The following is an 11,866-nucleotide window of genomic DNA, read 5'->3' as shown; positions in this document are numbered from 1 at the left end:
GCAGAATATTGATTGCTATAGAAATCGGAGACAAAATTATAAGTCCTTTAAATAATTTTGAAAAAAAAACTCTTGAAATTAAAAATAAATTCTCCCCCTAAAATATAAAATGTGTAGCATTCAGACTCGTAATATCATTTTTATAGGGAATTCATGCTACGGACTATTTATTCACTAAAGTATATCAACATCTTTCGTCCAAATGATAATCTTAGTCTTTATAGAAATGACTGCAGGTTACTGAGGTGTTAGATGGAAGGCCTATTATTATCATAATTATTCTTTGTGGCAGAGATAGGAATTAAACCCAGATTTTTCATAACTTCAAGCCCAGCACTATTTTGTATGACATATATCTTAATATTATAAAATCAATAGTTGTTCTTGATGAAGTATTTTGGTGCTATTTCCTATGGAAAATTATAAATGCCTTTGGACTGTGCTGAACAGCCTGGAACATGAAATATTACAATACAGACTTCCATTATTAGAAATTATCCCATTCTTCAGTGCTGTCATGGGAACATTTTTCCTTAATGTTCTCCATAGTCTAAGGCCAAGTAAATGCAAAAATTGCCATCTGTAATAGTTGTATGATTTCTCCATATGGGTCAACTTTTGAAAGCCTATGGCTGTGAACTTATCAAATATGTTTGGTAGCTTCTCCACTGGCAATTTTGAGAACACCTAATTGGGAATAAAAGGAAAATCTGGGAACATTCTTAACTAAATACAATGGATGGATTGTAATATAATACCAAAGCTATCAGATGGCTTAATGACAGCATAAAATTTGCTTATCTATGTTGCATTCATATTTTTAATATTGTAAATTTCTTGAAGCAAGGACTCTTTTGTCTTTGTATTTGAATATATAATTAACACATTGAACACCACCCCCATTGCTGTGGCCCTTCCCTAATTTTTTTTTCAGCATAGACTAGTTACATTAGAATAGGGAACATTCAATGAAAAATCTTCCTGACCAATGCATATCTATGACATCTAGAGCTCATCCCAAGTGAGCTCAAGCACCACTTTTTGCTTGAGGTCTTTTTCAATCTGTATTTTAAATTGTTTAACTTAGTACTCCAATATCTTTGCCAAGAAAACCCAAATGGTGTTATGAAGAGTTGGATAAAACTACAAATAAGTATACAATTTTTGACTTTAGAGAATTGCCTAGGAAACTAAAATTTTAAGTTGCTTGCTCAGGGTTACAGAGATAGTAGATTTTAGGTAACCCTTGAAACCAGGTTTTCTTCATCCACAAGAACAGAAAATTTGAGCTGGAAATAACTACAAGAATGATTTAGTTTCAATCACACGCAGAGAGAATCATCAGTATAATATTCCTAACTATTGGGCATCCAATATTCCCAATTGGGAACTTCCATGTCTTAAGGAAACCTATTCCACTTTTGGAAAAGGCCAATTGTTCCATATATACAACATTTATTTATTCATTATTTATTTATTAAGATGTTCCTGGATGCTAAGCCTAAATTTAGCTCTTTGGGACTTGTACCCACTACTTGTTTATACCTTCTAGGTCCAAATAAAACAAGTATTATCTCTGTTTGATGAGTTCAGTATTTGAAGATAGTTTTCATGTTTATCTGGTCTTCTCTTATCCATGTTAGACATGCCCAGTTCCATTAACTGATTCTTATATAATATGGACTAAAGGATCCTGATTATCCTGATTAAATCCTCTTAAAATGTGCTACCTGGAATTGAATACATTATTTGAGACGAGGCCTGACAATATCAGAGTATTGTCAGATAAGGGACTTATAACTACTATATTATGATAATATTAGATCACCTGAAGACAATTTATTTTTTATATCTTATCATGTTATTTTTGACAGATAGTAAAACATCCAGATATTTTCAGAACTATTGTCAACTTTACATATAAAAATATATAGCATAGTGCTTAATCCTACATATATATGTTTTTGTCTTTGCAGTCTTGCTTGTTTCTTTTTGTTTACAAACATTCATTTTTATAAGATTTGGGGTTCCAAGTTTTTCTCCTTTCTTCCTTCCTCTCTCATTTCAAGAGAACAAGTAATTTTATATAGGCTATACATGTACAGTCATGTTAAACATATTTCCACATTAGTCATGTTGTTAAAGAAAAATCAGAACAAAAGGGTAAAAAACTAAGAAAAAAAAGAAAAATGATGAAAAGTGAAAAACATATGCCAAAAGCTATTTTTCCCTTGATGCAGATAACATTTTTGTCATGAATTTTTGAGAATTGTCTTAGTTCTTTGTATTGCTGAAAAGATCAAAGCCTATCATAGCTTATCATTACAAAACATGGGTGTTACTATGTACAATATTCTCCTGCTTCTGCTTACCTCACTCAGCATCAGTTGATAGGTATTCATGTTTTTCTTAAATCTTGTTGCTCATTTTTATAGTATAATAGTATTGTATTGCCATTCATGTTCCACAATTTGTTCAATCATTCACCAGTTGTTTGCCACTACAAAAATATTTTTGTGCATATATATTAATTTTCATTTTTTATGATCTATCTGTGATATAGATTTAAATAGTGGCTTTGCTGATTCAAAGGATAAGTACAGTTATATTGTTCTTTAGGCATAATTCCAAATTGCTCTCCAAAATGGTTAGTTCAATTCACAACTCCACCAACAATTTATTTGCCATTTGATTTCCCTATCTTCTCCAATACTCTCATTTTCCTTTTTTGGCATAATAATCAATCTGATAGGTGTGAGGTGGTATCATAGAGTTTTACCAATAAATAACTAACCAATAGTGATTTAGAGCTTTTTGTTCATGAGACTATAGATAAATATAATTTATTTATCTAAAAACTACCTGTTCATATCCTTTGACCATTTATCAATTGGGCAATGACTTATATTCTTAGAAATTTGAATCTATTTTCTATATATTTGAGAAATGAGGCCTTTATAGCAGCATTGTCAACAAAAACTGATAATAGTTGTTACCACAATTATCCATTTTGCATTTCATAGCATTCTCTATCTCTTTTTCAATCATAAATTAATCCCTTTCTCCATAGATTTGAAAGATAAACTGTTCCTTTCTCCATATATTTGCTTATGGTATTACCCTTTATGGTATTACCTTTATGTGTAACTCATGTAACCATTTAACCTGAGGTTGTCATAAGGTAAGATGTTGTTCTATGTTTAATTTCTGCTTTATTATAAAAATTATTTATTATAATTAATAATTTATTATTGTAGCTATTTATTACTATGTCTTCTGTACTTAACCTATATCACCTATCCATCCTTCTATTTCTTTATCAGTAGCAAATTATTTTTTTCATAACTCTATAAAATAAGTTTTTGGTAATGTGTTGGTGTGGCCTTGGAGAAGTAAATTAATTTAGTTAAAATTGTCATTTTTATAATATTAACTTGGCCCACCCACGAGCAATTGCTATATTTTTCTAATTGTTTATATCTGAGTTTATTTTTGTGAAAAGTGTTTTGTAATTGTGTTCCTATATATCCTGATTTTGTCTTGGTAGTTTGACTCCCAAATCATTAATATTATCTATAATTGTTTTAAATGGAATTTATCTTTCTATCTATTACTGCTGGATTTTGTTGGTAATATGTAGGGATGCTGGTGATTTATGCATGTTTATTTTTTATCTAGCAATTTTATTAAAGTTTTTAATTATTTCAAATTATTTTTAGGTGATTCCCTAGCATTCTCTAAGTAAACTGTCATATTATCTGCAAAAAGTGATAATTTTGTTTCCTCATTGCCTATTCTTCAATTTCTTTTTCTTTTGATATGGCAAAATATTTCTAGTACAATTATTATTGCTAATATTTCTAGTAAAATATTGAATAATAGTGGGGTTAGTAGATATTCTTGTTTCACTCCTGATGTTATTGGGAATGCTACTATTACCACAACATCCAATGCTTGCTAATGTTTTAGATTTATATTACTTAACATATTAAAGAAAAATATATTTATCCCTATGTGTACTAGTTTCTTAAGAGGAAGGGGTGCAGTATTTTGACAAAGAAAAGTTTCTTTTCAAAGGAGATAAAAATCAGTCTTTAAGTGTGAATGATATGAATGATTTTTTTAAAATGCCTGCGTCATTAAGATTATTAAGCATTCAAGACTAATGGAGGAGGGTTCAGAAAGGAATCTTGGTTAATTTTACCTCCATTTTAGGCCACCAATGGGAAAGTCTCTGAAACATCTACATCAGGAGCAGTATCACTTGATTTTATAGTTCTGCTTCCCCTGCCACCTATCAAGTGTAGATCTGTCTCAACTTCCTCTACAAGCTTAAAGTCTCCAAAACTGATTTCTACCTATTATGTGATATCATTGGTGAACTTACAGAAATGATGATCTATCACAGATTCTTTGGTGAATGTTTTCACTCTTGAACTTATGAAGCACAAAATCTTTCTTTCACTGCCTCCTGGTGCCCTGGTTCAGATTGTGGATATTAATTTCTACTTTTGTCCAGTTCTTATTATGAATGTTTTCTACACATCCAAGGTCATTTCTTTTGGCTCCCCTCCTTTACCTTTTCAATTTTGTCTTTATTTTTTGTATCAATTCTGGATACCCTTCTCCTTTAGGTGTCCCTTGAGTAATAATGGTTTGCTCCAAATTAATCAATTCTTCTTTGTCAGTTCCCCAATCATGTAAGCTGCTTTCTCTGCATTTGTCTCCATACTTCAAACCAGATTAACCACTCCTACTATGATTATCAAATTCTCTTTTTCCATGATGGTGAAAACCATCCCCTTTATCCATTCCAAGACTAGCAACATGGCATTAAATCATTGGACAACAAAAGTTTTATTAATAGAAAATTCTCTTTTACTCTTTCCTTCAGTCAATTTTTAAAATTGTTGTTCATGAAATGATCTCTTTTCAGGTCTCCTGTCAATTGATTTTCCTTCACCTTGAAGTTTCTGGTCAGGCCCTCTAAAACATGTCTTATGTCTTTTTGATTCAGTGTTTTGGAAGACAGTAGTGTTTATCCTTCTTACTGGCAGTTCTGGATACAAAGTCATTTTGACAATTATAAATATAAAAATTAATATCAAAATATATGAAGGAAGACACCGTGCATTCAGAAAAAGAACTGATAAATAAAAATATATAGAGAACAATTTTACATATATATGTCCATTTTCTAGCTAATGGCAGTTATAGGGGGAAGAAAGAAGAAATGAAATTTACATATTATTTTTTATCTAGCAATTTTATTAAAGTTTTTAATTATTTCAAATTATGAAGAAAAAAGAATAGCAAGCTATACATGAAGTTTCATGTGCAATAATCCTTTTGTTGCTATTATTTTGTACTATGTTATGGAAATGCTGTTTTACTTCAAAAATTAAAAATAATATCAATATTATCAAACATGGAGTATAGGAAATTTATTTAAATTAAGATTACTGGCTTTGTTTTTAAACAGGGGTCTACATAAGAATCATTAAAAATAAATGCAAAATAATAAGGCTGTGCCAATTTTTGTTTTTCCAGATAGTGTAAATTTTTCTGGTTACTTTGTGCAAAGCTCCACTGTTCAAATGGCATTATTTTTGCTTAGTAAGGAATTGCAGTGCCAGTGCCATCTGGTATTTTATAGTTAAGCACACCTCTAACACTTTAATAGGTTAAAAAAAAAAACTATACTAAATGTTTCTATGTTCACTATTGTTTCCATGACATTTCAGATTTTATTTTATCTCTGGACAAATGGAAAGTACTTGATTTTAAAGAGAAGAAATTTCTATCATTTCATCTCTGAGTTAATGAGGCAATCTTGGGACTTCAGTTATGACAATAATATAAGAGACAAACACACATATGTATATATATATATACATATACATATATATATATACATATATAAGAAAAGTCTGATAATGAAAATTTAATTCTGAGTCTGACAAGAAGAAGGATGCTCTCCATAGAAAATACCTTCCTATTCTTTCTTATTTGTGGAAAGTTGGGTTGAAAGCAGGTAGTTTCTATGAGGGCACAGATAATTTTATTTAATATGCTGATAAATTAAAAAGACTCACAAGTCATTAAAACATATAATGCCAGCCAGAATTGTTTATGTTTAGAATCCAGGGTAATTGAATACAAGTTGATAATATGAGTGAGCAATAGTTTTCTTTCTTAGAGTAAATTCCTGGCATAATTGAAGAGCAACAAAATGAAATATAGAAATGATTGATTCAATATTCAAAAAGAAGTACAAGGTGATATATCATCATCTTAGTTATTTATCTTACATACAGAGTACATAACCCAAAATATCAGACTGTATGAATCAAAAGCAAGAGTAAGAAATTGTTGAAAAAATCAATAATCTCAAACAGGCAGATAATACCACTCTAATGACAGAAAATGAAGAGGAATAAAGAAGATCTTTGATAAGGGTGAAAGAGGAGAGTATAAAAGTTCTCATGAAGTTCAATATTAGAAAAAACAAGTCAGATCTTTGTTACTCTACCATACATTCCTGTAAAAAGAGAAAGAAATGAAAACAGCATCAGATTTTATATTTCTGGGCTCAAAGATCACTGCAGATGGTGACAGCAGCTATAAAATTAAAAGATGCTTGCACTTTGGAAGGAAAGCTATGCAAATGTGGACAACATACCAAAAAACAAAGATATCATTTGCCAACAATAATGTGTATATTTAAATTTATGGGGTTTTTGTGCTGCTCTTTTTTCCCCCTCAGCAGCTTTGTATTGTTGAGAGTTGTACTATAAGAAAAACTGAGTGTCACAGAATAGAAGCTATTGAATTGAGCTTCTAGAAAAGACTCTTGAGAGTCTCTTGGGAATCAAAGAAGTCAATATTTAAAGAAATTAATTCAGCTTATTGAATAAAAGATCAAATGCTTATTCTGAAGATGAAACTTAAATACTCTGGCCATTTAATGAGATTAGATCTTTGAAAAAGGCACTAATACAAAGAATTATTGATGACAAAAGGAAAAGGAGATAGCAGACAATGAGACAGATAGATAATATAATAAAAAAATGAACATGAATTCTAAAATTTTGAGAGATAGTGGAGAACAGAAGAGTCTTCAATGATATGGTCCATGGAATGATAAAAAGTCCGATACAATTGAATGATTTAATACAAACAAAAGATTGAAGTTAAAGCTATATTTTTGAATTAATCACACTACACATTGAATATAGCTTATTTGTGGTGGAGTTAGTTCTGGAAGCAGCAAAGTAGTATCTTAAGTACATCATATTATGAAAGTTCCAATTGTTCTTTTGTAATTTTTTCCACTCTCTACCTCTTCTTCTCTGTGGGCCTAACATATTCTATATGCATTATTCTAATTAATTTTATATACATTTATGTATGTCTGTGTATATATATAAAACATGAGTGTATATATATATATATGTGTGTGTGTGTGTGTGTGTGTGTGTGTGTGTGTGTGTATGTATATGAACAAATTCTCTGCGTTGTCTAGTTATTTTTAAAATAATGAACATTGGCCCATAAGATGAATATACAAGAACATGATGAAATCCAATGATATAATAATATCCATTTTTCTCTTTTCATTTTTTTTTCAACTGACATCTAAGTTCCTAGAAGCTAGGCCTTCTCTATAAATAATCTGCATTAGATTTTTTTTTTCCTTTGGGCTGGCTTTGTATGCATATTTTCATGTTTATTTTTTTTTTAAATCAAATTCCCAGCTTCTTTTTTTAAGATCATGGTAAATATATCTAGCAAAAATGGCAAAAGTAATAGTTAAGACTTGGGCATGACGTGGGTGTATGTGTAAAACTAGGGAACTGAAATTATTTTTAGAGAGTTTATTGCTCTTCTTTTTTGTGCTTTTAATTGTCAAACTAGTCCATGTCAGGCATCAAAGTTGCTTCTCAAGATGATAATGTGGCTACATTAGCAGTCGTTTGCATTCTGCATGGTTAGTGGCATTAAACATACTTATGTTAAAAGGAAATATGGTTTTATTACTTGAAGGTTTTTGAGAATAAATTATACTAAGAATATCAATATGAAGTTAGAGAATAATATTTAGGAATATCCTGATGGACATCAAATGACATTCAAAATAAGAAAACAACTGAGTTTTCTATTTCATTAATACTCCTTATTTACTACATAATCGATTTTATTGAGTATCAGACTATGATTCCAAATAAGAATTTAAAAAGAATAATTTAAGAATGCCCTTGTCAGACACATAGTGAGATAACTTTTCTCTATTCTTTATAAGATTTTTTGCTTAGAAGCCAAATTGGGTGTGACCTGATGCAGAATGAAGGAAATAGATAAGAACAACCTTCACAATGACTATAAATAATAATATGAAAGGAAAAAGCAAATTGATTACTTGAGAATCAATTCAGTGAGTAGTCAACTTCAGAGAACTGATGGTAAAGCACTCATTTTCCTCCCAATAGAAAGTCTATATGTGAGAGACTATAAGTGGGAAATGAGGTATATAGTCTTAGAAATTACTGACATGTTGGTGAGCCAAATGCATAATAAAGAATTACAATTGAGCTTATAAGAGATGATGAATTTATTAATAGCAAGAGTATAAATTGAGAAACGAGTAGCCAGGAAAGAACTTTTGCGAAAATAGATAGTAAGATCATATGATGTGGATTATAAACTAGAAAAGGTGACTGAAAAGCAACTAAACAGGTCAAGAGGGAATAGTATCAAAGATAATCTGAAAAGAGAAACTCTGATTTCTCAGATCTGAAAATTTGAGATGCTTCTATCAAGTGATGATATTGGATTACAAAGATTACAAAGAGCTAAAACAAAAATAAGAGAGAAAGTAAAAATAATACATATTCATATTTTTTTTTCTAGTTTTTTAGCTGAGAAATGAGAAAGAGTATAGGAACAGAAGATTGACATAGTGGTGGGGTCCAGTAAAGTTTTTACTTTCTCTGTTTTAGAATGGAGGATATGGCATGTTTGCTGAGAGGCAAATTCTTTGTTAGAGATGGAATTACTTAATAAGAGAAAAGTTAAAGAGTAAAAAATAAATGGAAGATTACAGATGTGATCTTTTGGAGAACATGAAAAGGGATGGAATCAACATGTAGAAGTGTGAGTCTTGCCAAGTAGAAGAGCTAAATTCGTCTCAGAGGCTAATGGAAAGGAAAAGAGAACTGGGTGATGTAAGCATTTATAATGACTAAATTTTCCTATCTAAGGAATCTAGGAAAGGAAATGATCACTGATATAGTCTCTATGTTCTGTATCAACAGTATAATTTTAATAGTATCTGATCATGTGAGGTGTAAGGATAAGACTTCATATCATGAACAGAAATAGGTATGTATTCTTGGGAAATCTTGCTTCTCTTTTTATGAGTGGGATCTGTATTGCATATCAAGCTTGATCATATTCCTAGGAAATATTTAACTGGTTATGTTCCTGGTAGAGAGTAATACACAGTAGCTGCCCCTAGCTATATCCATCCTGGGTCATAAAAGACTCATCCTAAGGACTTACTGATGATATTAAATATCAGTTCTCTACTTTTGGGTCACTGATTTTGGGAGATTGAAAATGGATCATGCAATTACTGTGAGAGGTCTGAGAATATATATTGTATAAACAGATCAAAGTTGAGATATTTATTTTTTCACTGAGACTTCCAATCTCTGATAGAGTCAAAATAGCACTAGCCATCTCATTCAATTACACAGAATGTTGAAATTTTTTAATATAAACATAGAACTTTTTCACATTAGTAGTGTTTAATGCATAACACAATAATGTGTTATTATGATAACAAAATCATGATCATTTACATTGAAATGCTAATGAAATCACAGTACAATAATTAATGGATATGAATAGCACAATTATCAGGTGAGAAGTTGAGAAAACTATTTTTGTTGTGACAAAGGACATTTATAGTCTAAGTATTGTGGTACCCCTGATATATGGAATGTGCTTGAATGCTATTATCATTGTGACTGCATGAAAAGTAAGGTAACTCTGTCCTTAGGACAGTATCCATACAAAAAGGCACCACAAGTTCCATAAATGGGAAAAAAGCAACTTTCATGTTATGTTGTGTACTCTAATAGGGCCTATCTAGAAAATAACTCATTTCAAAAAAGTAACTCTAGTAATGGAATTTTTCGACTGGCTAGTGAGTGAGGTTTTTTGTTTTCTTTGTTTTTTATTTGATTTTTTCCATGGGGGGTGACTTTAATAAATTAATTTGAATTCATCTTTCAAATGAAACTATGTAGGCTACTTATTACTCCTGAAAGATTTAATAATAGCTATCATATTTACAAAATTATTTAGAGGGACAATACAGCACAGCAACATTTTTGATTTGGGATCCTAGTTTCAAAATTCTTCTCTTAAATGATCAATTTTATAGTCATGATCAAGTTCCTCAATATCATTGTTCACTTTTATGCAATGTAGATGTTGATGAGGAGGATAATAAAGATGAGGATGTGAAAGAGAATGACAAAAAATATTTATGAGGCTCAAATATGATAGTGGATATTAAGCACTTTATAAAATGTCATGTGAATATTGTTATAATAATCATAATTATTATTGTGCTTTAAGTTTTTCAAAGTATTTATGTAAATTTGAGGCCCCTATTTGTATAGTCATTAAAGCAGTTTAACACTCACTCTTAATTAAGATGAAGTCCTAGGTTCCATTTTGATGATTTCTTTTCCCTTGTATGATCTATTGTTTCATTGTGATGACATTTAAAATGTTACAAAAATCAAGGTTTATTTTCCATAATTTTCTGAATAAAAAACACTTTGTAAAAATGCAAGCATTATAATGAGAAGTTTTGAATAGTGAAAGAAAAGCCACAAGGGTAGTAGTTCCAATTGACCAGGCAATAATGACATAAGGGAAAAAATATAGAGGGAAATTTAGAAAAAATGATACTGTCACGTGGCCAACAGCTAGCAAATAGCTTTATCCAGTCAAAAAGTAATTCTGTACAATAATCTCTTATGTCAATAAATGAGATGATTCAACTGTTCATGATTGTCTTCATGAATGTGCTAGAAAATGCTTAACAAATAACTTTATAAGGGGAGATAATATGAATGACCCACTTTTAAACTTAATCCTTATTATTAACATTTCCCCATCATTTTCTTAAGTCTAGATAATCAACAAAACAAAATTGCAATGAGTTGGAGTGGAATGAGGTAGTGGAATATTTGCTGATTTTTGAGGTATAAATGCTCATGGTAAAAATTTAACAATTGATTTTTGTAAATTTGTGCAAACTCCAATAGACCCGTGATATATGCAGTTCTTAGAACTAAAATTCTTCTTTGTTCCTGTTCATAACTTGTAAGCATCTGCTTTTCTGTCCATTCCACTGAGAATAAATATTCCTACAGTTCCCTTATTTTAATGGGGCTTCTGTCTCCCATTCTCTTTCTCTCCTTTTATTTGAGAAAAATCTACACTTTATATGATCTGCCTTGCCAATAAAGGAAATACATTATTTCTTTCAATGGCTCAAAAAACTTAAGAGGAAAACATTACATTTATTATAAAATCTATGGATAACGTCTAATAAGTAGACACCTATTAACCTTCCAAGAACTGTGTTAAAATTTCCAGATGAAAAGAAAAGCAAGGAATAATCCTTACTTTCACAGAGCTTATACTTTTATTAGGGAATGACAAAACATAGGTAATCATGTATATGGAAACATAATATCCAATTATAAGATAAAGTGGAGGCAAACACTAGAGGGAAAGCATTAACATTAATGAAAATATGAAAAAGATTTTTTTTTTTGTTTTT

This window comes from Sminthopsis crassicaudata, chromosome 1, assembly GCF_048593235.1.
Source record: "Sminthopsis crassicaudata isolate SCR6 chromosome 1, ASM4859323v1, whole genome shotgun sequence".
Taxonomy (NCBI): Eukaryota; Metazoa; Chordata; class Mammalia; order Dasyuromorphia; family Dasyuridae; genus Sminthopsis; species Sminthopsis crassicaudata.
The sequence above is the reverse complement of the archived record's forward strand: the minus strand, read 5'-3'. Positions refer to the sequence as shown.